The sequence below is a fragment of the Macaca nemestrina genome, chromosome 7 (assembly GCF_043159975.1).
Source record: "Macaca nemestrina isolate mMacNem1 chromosome 7, mMacNem.hap1, whole genome shotgun sequence".
Classification (NCBI taxonomy): domain Eukaryota; kingdom Metazoa; phylum Chordata; class Mammalia; order Primates; family Cercopithecidae; genus Macaca; species Macaca nemestrina.
Genome location: NC_092131.1, coordinates 127,761,089 through 127,772,416, shown reverse-complemented (window position 1 = coordinate 127,772,416; position 11,328 = coordinate 127,761,089). Strand labels below are relative to the sequence as shown.

Genomic DNA, 11,328 nt, shown 5'->3' with positions numbered 1-11,328 from the left:
ACTGCACCCAGTCCCCTTATCCACATTTCTATAAGAAGTCCCTTCATTAAAGTCTTGTTAGTTAAACCATCTTGGGTGAGTGTTTCTTGCCAGGACCTTAACTCAAACCTCCTCGATTATTTTTGTAAAGCCAGAATAACCCTGATACTAAAACTTGAAAAGTGGCACAAAGTGAGACAGAATGAATGAGTCATACACCAGCCTCATTTACACAAATGTAGAGTCCTAATGAAAATTTAATCAGATAACTCCAATGTATGTCAACAATGTATTAAAAGAATACAGCATGAGCAAACATTCCTGGAATGCATGGATAATTCTACATTAGAATGGTAGTGAACTGATTTACCACGGCAATAGGTCAAAGGAGAAAAAGATCATTTTACATACTGAATAGATGTTTGGTAAATTGGGACATCCATTCCTGATTTTCTTTTTAAAAGCTCAGGTAAACGGGAAATCAAAGTATACTTATCTCACATGATAAAAAATAATAAATCTCAAACCAACAGCCAAAATCAAAAGCGTAAAATACAAGTAGCATTCCACCAAATCTGAGAACAAGACAAACAGTTCTAGTATCTTGTTATTTAACGTTATTCTAAAGATCCTAGCTAACGCAATTATATAGAAAATAAAGAGAGGGAAACAAATTATAATTATTTGCAAATATGATTGTCTTCCCATAAAAAACTAAGAAAATACAAAATTACCAAAATAGAAGAATTTAGTAAAGTGGCTAGTTATAAAATAACTTTTTCTTTTCTTTTCTTTTTTCAAGACAAGGTCTTGATCTGTCACCCAGGCTGGAGTGCAATGGGGGTGATCTTGGTTCACTGCAATCTCTGCCTCCTGGGCTCAAGTGATCCTTCCACCTCAGGCTCCCAAGTAGCTGGGACTACAGGTGCTCACGCCACCATGCCCAGTTAATTTTTGCATTTTTAGTAGAGACAGGGTTTTGCCATGTTGCCCAGGCTGTTCTTGAACTCCTGAGCTCAGGTGATCCACCCACCTCGGCCTTCCAAAGTGCTGGGATTACAGGTGTGAGCCACTGCATCCAGCCTAAAATAAATTTTCGTTTCCTAATAAACTGTTAGAAAACATGATGCAAAAAACAGGGGCTATATTAGCTATCTCTGCTATGTAACAAATTACCCCCAAACTGAGTGGCTTAAAACAACATTTATTATCTCAAGTTTCTGTGGGTCAGGAATCCAGGTGTGGTTTAGCTAAGTCCTCTGGCTCAAAGTCTACAAGAGTAGAATTAAGGGGTCAGCCAGGGCTCTGGTGTCATCTGAAGGCTCAATTGGGGAAGGATTTGCTTCTAAGTTACCTCACATGGCTACTGGCAGCATGTGGTTCCTCACCAGTTGTTGGGCTGTGGGCCTCAGCTCCTGGCTCACTGTTGGCCAGCCACCAGCCTTGGTTCTCTGCCACTCGGGTTTCCCATAAGGTGGCTCATAACACAGCAGCTGGTTTCATGAGCACAGGCAAGCAAGAGGGTTAGAGAGACAAAATTACAGCAAAACAGAAATTAGCCTCTTATAACCTAATCTCAGAAGTAACAACCCATCATTTTTTGCCATATTCTATTTATGAGAAGCAAGTCACTAGATCCAGCCCACACACAAAGGAAAGGGATTCTACAAGGGGGTGAATACCAGAAGGTAAGGATCATTGGGAGCCATTACAGAAGCTGCCTGCCACAGATGTCATTGCTTTATTTTATGAAAATAAGCACCAAACACACTACATTCACCTATAAAATAAAGCTTCCTAAAGACGTATAGTAAAAAAGACCTTAATAATAGAAAGATATGCCACGTTCCCGGACAGAAACACTTAATGGTGCAAAGAAGTTGATTATCAGTAAATTAATCTACAAAACTAATCCGGCCGGGTGCGGTGGCTCACGCCTGTAATCCCTGCACTTTGGGAGGCCGAGGCGGGTGGATCACGAGGTCAGGAGATCGAGACCATCCTGGCTAACATGGTGAAACCCCGTCTCTACTAAAATACAAAAAATTAGCCGGGCGCGGTGGCAGGTGCCTGTAGTCCCAGCTACTCGGGAGGCTGAGGCAGGAGAATGGCACGAACCCAGGAGGCGGAGCTTGCAGTGAGCCGAGATTGCGCCACTGCACTCCAGCCTGGGTGACAGAGTGAAGACTCCGCCTCAAAAAAATAAAAATAAAAAAATAAAAAAATAAAAACTAATCCAATTGCAATGTCCAGTGGGATTTTTCTTTGCTGGTTTATCTTGGCAGAAAAAAAAAAAGTTTAGAATTTATCTCAAAGAATATATGAATGACTGCAAAGAACACCTCAAAAGAAAAAAAATGGGCCGGGTGCGGTGACTCATGCCTGTAATCCCAGCACTTTGGGAGGCAGAGGCAGGTGAATCACTTGAGGCCAGGAGTTCAAGACCAGCCTGGCCAACATGGTGAAACCCTGTCTCTACTAAAAATACAAGAATTAGCCGGGTGTGGTGGCACACATCTACACTCTCAGCTGCTCAGGAGGTTGAGGTGGGAGAATCACTTGAACCAGGGAGGTGGAAGTTGCAGTGAGCCGAGATAGTGCTACTATACTCCAGCCTGAGCGAGAGAGTGAGACCCTGTCTCAAAAAAAATAATAATTAAAATAATAAAATAAAACAATGGGACTTGTATTCTCAGTCACTAACCCTTATTAAAAAGTTACAATCATTAAAATAGGGCAACAAATACCAATGTAAGAATGATGTGATAGGCCAACGGAACAGAATGGTAAACCCAGTCAAACACACAAAAATATTTAGTGTATGATAAAATGGCCTTTCAGATCATTGGAAAATGATTAATTTGTTTATAATTCATTTGGCGACAGTTGGTTAATTTGCTTTAAAGTTATGTTCTTACCTCTCACCACACATGAAGGTAAAATAGAGTTTAATATAAAAAAGTGAAATGAAATCATAAAATCACAGAAGCACATTTAATTGAAAATGTATATGTTCCTGGTGAAGGCAGTAGTTATGCAACAATAAAGTCCAAGACAATAAAGAAAAGATTAATAATCTGACAGCTTAAAAATGAAGCATCAAGAAAGTATTTTAAAAATTGATGGAAATGATAAATTAATTGCATAATATGTGACAAAGAGCGATATATGAAAAGGTGCTAAATACACATCTTATAAACCAATACTAAAAAGATGAACATTACAATAGAAAATAGTCAAAGAATATGAACAGAAAATTTATCATTCATTCACTCAACAAATATTTATCGAGCACCTCTTCTGTGCCGGACAAGTTTACACACGGGACATAGCAGTGAACAAGATAAAGGTCTCTGCCCCAAGGAGCTTACATTCTACTGGAGAGAGACAAACAATAAACAAGTAAATTATGAAGTATTTTAGACAGTGGTATAAGTACTATTGGTTAAAAAAAAAAAAAAAGAAGAGTTAAGTAAGGCGATCAGGAGTGAGACATGGGGAGCTCAGGGGCTGGGGAGGTCTCATTAGGAAGGAGACATTTGAGCAAAGCTTTGAACAGATTCAGGGAGTTGACCACACAGAGCAGGGGAAATTGCCATGGTGCGGTGGAGGGGCAGAAGGCCAAGGTGGCTGGAACAGAAAGAGCAAGGGACCAAGTGGCGAGGATCCTGGAGACCTTGAACAGGACTTTGGCTTTTAACCTGAGAACCATTGCAGAGCTTTAAGCAGAAGAGTGAAATGTCTCAAAAGGATCATTCTGGCTACCGTCTTGAGAGCAGACTTTGGGGTACAAAAGTAGGAGCAAATAGACCATTTAGGAGGTCAGCAAACATAAGGCAACATGTTCACTCTCACAGGTAACCAAAAAAAAAAAATGCAACTAAAAAAATGTATTCGCCTGTTTTTAACCTATCCAATTTTTAATGTTCTTTTAGAAAACGGTACCCAGTATGAGTAAGGGTGAGGGCACTTCAGGCAGGTAAATGGGAACCACCTTTCTGGATCTGGCTGGGTATTCTGTGCTAAAGCCTTAAAAACACTCAAACCCTTTCACCAGAAATGCAACTTCTAATAAATTAATCTAAAGGTCTAATAATTACTGATACTTAGTGAGTGCTTGTACGCACCAGGTTCTGAACTAAACACACTCCACATTACCTCATTTAAATTCTTACCATTATTCCCATCTTACAGAAAGAAAAAAGGCATGGAGAGTCACACGTTCACAAATGAGGGCTAGAACCAAACCCAGGCACTGTGACCTGCTACACAGCAGAGGCAGATATGAAGATTTCTTCAAGGGTGCTTATTACAGCATCATTTATAATAGCAAATAAAGTACCCAAAAAAATCAACAAAGGAGGTGATTCATTCAGTTATGATTTGTCCACATAAGTGAGTCATTAAAAATCTGGTTAAAGAAAACTCATTTCCCATCCTGCCAGGTGCTGATACAGGCAGAACTTTCCGGAGCTTCTCCTTGGAAGCTGCCAGTTGCTGTGATGTCCTATTTCTTGATCCAGGTGGTAATGCAGAGGTGTGCTCACATTGGGATCATTCATCAAGTGGTACACTTCGGATTTGTGAACTTTTCTGTGTGTGAGCAGAGATCGCGCCACTTCACTCCAGCCTGGGCGACACAGCAAGACTCCATCTAAAAAAAAAAAAAAGTTATTTTTAAAAATTTAAGTTGCCAGGTGTTTCTCCCTACGGGGACACCATAAGGCTGTGGAGCAGGCTTCTTGGGTCAGGGATGAGGCCATAGTTACGTAGACTCAAGGCTGGTAGCCACGGCTTGCTCCATGTGGAATTGGCTCTCAAGATTCTGTGGTCTGAGAAAGCCTGGTCCTTCCCATACTGCAGGAAGGAAATGCTATGCAGGAAGTGGCTGGCCTTCCGGCAGATAGAAATGAAGGTCCTCCCCCATCTCACACCCCACCTTCCCATTCCAACCGGTGGGTTGACATTTCCACCTCCAAGTGAAACTGGCAATCTGACTGCAGGTCCAGGATACAGGTCCAGTCCTGAGGGAGACAAGGTCCTAACAGGGGAGGGGATCACCACTCCAGAACAGAGCGGGTATCTTGGGGAGTGGGGGACACAAGTCTTGACCTCCTCTTCATCTAGGCAGGCAGGAGCTCCTGTGATCAATATGAACATTGAAACAGCAGTTACCTTGACACAAGGAAATGTTCATCAACTGCTATCACACAAACAAAGCAGCTTGTAAAATGACATAGACACTATGATGTAATTGTTTTTTTAAATGAATGGGCGGGGGGGGGGTGTGGAGCCTAGAACAATGGTTTTTCTCTAGGTTACAGAATGAATTACTTTTTCTCTTTTACTCTGTATTCTAAATTTCCTATAATTGACCTATTTCTTTTGTAATCTGAGATTTAAAATTATATTACAAAAAACCTTAAGGGAGAGATTGCTGGTATCTCTTCTTTCATCACCCTGTGGCCCTTTCCTTTCCAGCGCCCAGTTGGGCAAAACTAGTCTCCACTGGCCCCAAGAGCCTGCTCCTTCTGTTACAGGAAAGGGGTCCCGATCCAGGCCCCAAGAGAGGCTTCTTAGATCTCACACAAGAAAGAATATGGGGCAAGTCCACAGAGTAAAGTGAAAGCAAGTTTATTAAGAAAGTGAAGGAGTAAATGAATGGCTACTCCATAAGCAGAACAGCCCCGATGACTGCTGATTATCAGTCATCTATGATTATCTTTTGATCATATATTAAAGAAGGGGTGGATTATTCATGAGTTTTCTGGGCAAGAGGTAGGGAGTTCCCAGAACTGACAATTTCCCTGTTCCCCTTCCTTTCAGCTCGCACAGGGTAACTTCCGGATGTTGCCATGGCATTTGTAAACTGTCATGCACTGGTGGGAGTGTCTTTTCACATGCTAATGTGTTATAATTAGCGTACAATGGGGAGTGCGGTCAACCAGAGGTCATGATCACCACCATCTTGGTTTGGGCTGTTTTTGGGGTTTTGTTTTGTTCTTTTTGAGACAGAGTTTCGCTCTTGTTGCCCAGGCTGAAATGCAGTGATGCCATCTTGGCTCACTGCAACCTCCGCCTCCCAGGTTCAAGTGATTCTCCTGCCTCAGCCTCCCAAATAGCTGGGATTACAGGTGCACACCACCACGCCTGGCTAATTTTTTGTATTTTTAGTAGAGACAGGGTTTCACCATGGCCAGGCTGGTCTTGAACTCCTGACCTCAGGTGATCTGCCCGTCTCGACCTCCCAGAGTGCTGGGATTACAGGTGTGAGCCACCATGCCCAGCCAGCTGGCTTTTTAAAAATTTTAATTGCATTCTGTTTTATCAGTGGAGTCCCTGTGACCTGTATCTTGGGACCTCCTGTTTTATCCTGTGACTACCAAGGCCTAGCCTCCTGAGAATGCAGCCCAGCAAGTCTCAGCCTCATTTTACCCAGTCCCCCATTCAAGATGGAGTCCCTCTGGTTGGAATGCCTCTGTCACTTCCATCACCCACCTCCACTCTCAACCTACACCACCTCCCCTTCTCCAGGTCCACTACCAACCCCCACCAGGGGGAAATAAGTAAACTGCATGAGCTCTGAGAAAGCAGAAAAAAAGCCACCTCATGAAGGTGAGTCAAGGACTGAGTCACTGACAGAGATGGATAGGTAAATGGGCGGACAGACAGACAGACATGGAGACTGAAATAGAAATGCCTCCCAAAGGCCACAGAGAGCCAGCGCCATGTCTTCACCTCTACCCAGGACTATCACTTATGACACCCCCACCAGCCTGGGCACCCACAGGAGACTTGGCAGGTCTGGCTGCTCTCTGTGACAACTGTAGTCAGCACAGGGGCTGGTATTCCACAGATACCCAGGGAACATGCTGAGTGAGTAAGTGAGTGAGTGAGTGGATGAATGAAGGAATCGTTCATTGGGAGAAGCATCAGCAGATAGAGATGACGGGAGGGAGTGTGTAAGAGAGTTGAGGAGGAACAGAAACAGATGGAGACAGATGGAGGCTGCAAGTCACACAGTTGGCCACAGACAGAAAATGAACGAGTAAGATGGAGGGAGGTTACTGCAGAAAATTTAAAAGCGATAGAAAGCCGGTCATGGTGGTGTGCACCTGTAGTCCCAGAGGCTAAGGCAGGAGGATGGCTTGAGCCCAGGAGTTCCAGGTTGCTGTGAATCCACTACACCCCAGCCTGGGGAACATAGCAAGACTATGCTTTTTTAAAAAAACAAAAACAAACAAACAAAGAAAAAGCTAGAGAAACCCAGAGAGATCCCAGTGAAAGTTAAATATACAGACAAAAAGAAAAGGAGGGAGAGAGAGCACACAAGCCCTCCCTTAACTTTGTCAGGACGTTAGTAGTCAGAACCAGTGGTTCCTGCCTTAGTTTCCCTCCTAGATTTGCAGGCCTCTGCTGGGTTGTGTCCCCAGGGCCTGGCGCCCTGCTTGGTTTTGCCAGTTCTCTCCCTTGGGCAGGGGACAGTTGCCCTCTTCCCCCCAGGGCATGCCAGCTCAGGGCCCTCCCACCAAGAAGGCCCAGACAACTATGCAGGCAGGTCCCTGGGAGAAGATCCCTCTCCCCAGCTGGTCCTCATTCCTGCAATAACAATCGGCCCCTGCCTCTACTGGCTCTGGGCTCAGGGCCCCCAGGTTGGGTAGGGGTTGGGGCTGGAGGTGGAGGTAGAGACAGGAATGTTACCGTTCTGCAGGCCACACAGAGCCTGCTTGCCCCAGACTCTGAGGAGGGGTGAAAGTCAGAGAGGGGAGAAGCTCTAAGGGGCTGAGGGGGCTTCCCGCCTCCACAGAACCCAACCTGAATGCCCAGAGTACTGTATCAGCTTGGTTATTTCCCAATCCCCTGGGAGCCGTGGGGGAGGGGGCCCAGAGAGCTGGGAGGAAAAAGGACTGGGAACTAGCCAAAGCCACAGAATTCCCCTGGGTCCTAGAGAAGGGTGGGTTCCTTCCACCCCCCAACCCCATTAGTCCCTCGAAAAGGCTCTGACCTCACCTCCCCCACTTCCGGAGTGGAGTTCCAGCCCTGAAGAAACACTTCCAAACCCATGGCTCTGGCCCCCTCCTCAGGCCCCTTCCTCAGCTGCCTCGGCCCTGGGGACTGGGTCCCCCGCCCCACCGTTGCACCAGATGTGGCTGCGGGGGAGGGGTAGACACGGGGGCCCAGCTGGCAGTGGTCACTTGGTGGTCCTCTCCCTGCAGAGTCAGCGCTTTCTGTGCCAGCTCGCCCAGCCTCCTCACTCAGCACTTCCTCCAGCCCACTTTCCAGAGGCAGCAGCTGCCTGGGTTGGGTCTTGGATTCCCAGTGCTGCCCAACACCCATCTACAGTGCAGCCTGGAAGATGGAGGGCTTGGGTGCTCCGGGGCCTGCCCTCATGGCTTCCGCACTACCACAGAAAATTCCGACCCTCAATGGGCCTCCTAGTACTTTCCTCTGCAAAGCAAGTGAGGAATCCCACAGCTCCTGACCCCTCTCTGCTCCCTAGACCTGCTGCTGGTCAGGCCTGCTGCTTCCTGGCTCCCCCATGGACTTTCCAGAACCCGGCCTTCCATGACAGGGTCACAGGACCCTGGCTGCTCCGTGGGAGCCCCAGCAACACAGAGCTGAGCATGCGGTAGGGGCTTAATAAAGTTGTGCCCGATCAACAGGCTCTTTCATCCTTCTATCACCACCCCTCTGAGGGTCCCTTGACACTGGTTCCTAGTGCCAAGAACTGGCAACAAGCCTCAAGCACATGCCTGGGTCTTAAAAATGTGGGTGTGAATCCCAGCCTGTAGGGACAGGCAGAGAGAGCTGCCCTTCCCCCCAGACAGCTCTGGCTCAGCTCAGCCTTTAAGTCCACACCCTCATTTGACCCCAGCTCTGCACCCTCCATAGCCTGCCCAGGTCTCTTTTAGGACCCCACCCTGAAGGTTTCAACCTAAAGATGCCAGGACACCTCCAGCCACCGAGGCAAGGCCTTGCTCAGCATGAGGAGAGGTGAAGGTAGGCAGGCTCCCCTGGGCTCACAGAGCTGCTGGGCCTGTCAGCCACTGCAGGAGACCTAAACCCAAGCAGAATGAGGTCAGAGGGAGGGAGTAGAGAGGAAGGGAGAGGACAGCTCTGGTGGAGGGGCCACCTCTGGCCCCCCTGCACAAGGTTCACCCTGGGCAAGGAAAGATGCTGAAGACAGATAAAAACAGGAAAGACAGAGGAAGTGGAATGGGGGTCAACCCCAAGAGATACACCCCTCCCTTCTCTCACAAGTCAAGAGGAAAGACAGAAAATAGTGGCCACATGTCTGGCTCTGTGCTGGGAACTTTTCAAAATCCTCTCATTCCATCCTCCCAAATATGCCACAAGAAAGGTATGATTACCCCCAGGTCACAGACGGGACTCTGAAGCTCTGAGAGCTTAAAAACCTTCCCTGGGGAGTGGCTGGGCCAGGCCAGGTCCCCCGCTTAAGTCATGGTGTGGATCCTGGGTCTCCATCTCAGCAGGGATGGCTGGCAGGAGCGCCGTCCTGGCCAGGGAAGTCTGTGCAGAGGCCCAAGCTATGTTCAGAGCAGAGTTTATTCAAATAGAGCCTAACAGGAAACTTGGCTCCTCTGACTCACTCTGATTCGACCTTATTAAGAAAAAAGAGAGAGGAGCAGGAGCCAGCATCGGGTAAGGTTTCACGCCAAGAGCTGGCTCCAAGGCCCGCTGAGTGGAATGGCCTGTGCCCTGATCCCCCCACACCCAAAGCCTTGAGGCAGTCCCTACTCTGCGGTCTGAATCAAGGCGAGGGGTTCTGCCTTCATTTTAGGGCAACTGAGTTCCCTTCCTCACAGTCATCCTCTATCCTCCCTCCACTCCTCTTCCCTTCCCTCCCTGCCTAGGGGTACCCTGAGGCCTGTTTCCACTTCTCCCCCTCCTCTGCTGCCGCAGCTGCCCATCTGGCTGGCGGGAGGGCCCTACAGGACCCCAGGGATTCCAAGCAGCTGAGGCCAACACTGCAGGGGGCAAGCAGGAGGGAGGGAAGGCTTAACCCTCCAGGTCCCGGCCCTTAGTGAGTCCTGCCTCAGCATCTTGCTTGGTGTCAGTCACACCAATGGCTCTTTGGAGGAATCTTGTCTGGAGTCTGAGATGGAAACCCCACGCTAGGGAGCTGAGGTGTGAGCGTTGACAGGTTGCTGGCCAGGAGATATTGGAAGCCCCTGACCTCTGGGCTGAATTCCGGGCATTTAAAGGGTAGAGACATGCCAGAGTCCAAGCCTCAGTCCTGAAGAACAGTGCAATGGGTGAACAAATGCTGCCTGGCAAGGATGGGGTTGGGAGGTCTACAGTTCCCGAAGAATGTCCACTCTAGTTACCTCCTCCCTAGGTGGGCTCCAGGCATTTCCAAAATAAGAAGGAATATACAGGGACCAAATTAAGGGCAGGTCCTTCATACCTTGTTTATAAGCCCAAGAGGGCAATTTCTGCCCTTCGGTTCCCAGGAATACGGTTGGAGAAGGCAGCCCAGGGGAGGCCGGAAGAGCAGTATTTGGAGTGTGAAGTGTTCAAATTTCTGGGACCGCCTCCTATCCCTGCCATTCCCAGAAGGAACAGAGAATCACCCAAAGCACTCTCAGGAGTGGCCTAATCTTCCATTGGTGAGATGTGGCAGCTGGATCAGACAGAGTAAGGGACTGAGCCACACAGCAACAGGACCAGGCTAGTTCTCCGGAACCACCCTTCTGTTGTTTTATGATTACAGGCTTCTCTGTCTCACAGTGACCCCTGTCCCATATCAAAGACAGCCCCTGGTTTTGTTTTATCCATGTGTACACTCAAGTTATTCCCAGGCTATGCAGAGTCAAGAGATGCAGGACAGAAACCATACGTGATGTTTGGGAAGTTGCCCTCTCCGAGGATCTCACAAGTGCTATTCAGCCCAGGGATACACCCCACTCTTCAGACTGGGAAAGTAAGCCCCTGAGGTGTGCCACGAGGGAAAAGCAGCAGCTCCAGTGCCTCTCTACACAGGTCCAAGAGCTGCGGTGCACCTGAGGCCTGGAATTAGAGAGTGGTCCCTGTTCAGCATCTCCCCGAGGAGGCCCACAAACAAAGAGGGTGTGTGGTTTTGTTTTTTTTTTTCTTATTGAGGGTGTGGGATAATGGCGGAAGGAACATACAAAGAGGGTGTCTCTTAATTAGCGCTGGCTCTAGGGAACAAGGAAAAGGGAAAACTCGGGAGTACTGGGAGGAGGCTGGAGCAGACAGGAGTCAGAGGCCCATTCCAGCCCAAAGGAGAAGGCAGTGAGCAAGGTGGAGACCAGGGATGCTGTGTCCAAAGCAGAGAGGAATGGGCGGGGTGGTGCTGACACTCCA

At 47.8% G+C, this 11,328-nt stretch overlaps 1 long non-coding RNA gene across 1 annotated transcript in view; it reads right to left on the bottom strand.

Annotated features, from left to right (window-relative positions):
• Window positions 1–218: 218 nt before the first annotated feature.
• The window catches only part of LOC105463769 (uncharacterized), a 12,820-nt gene continuing 1,710 nt past the window's right edge, over window positions 219–11,328 (bottom strand). Inside the window, exon 2 of the long non-coding RNA XR_976514.2 lies at window positions 219–4,633. This is a non-coding gene — a long non-coding RNA (uncharacterized lncRNA). The remainder of the gene's footprint in view (window positions 4,634–11,328) is intronic.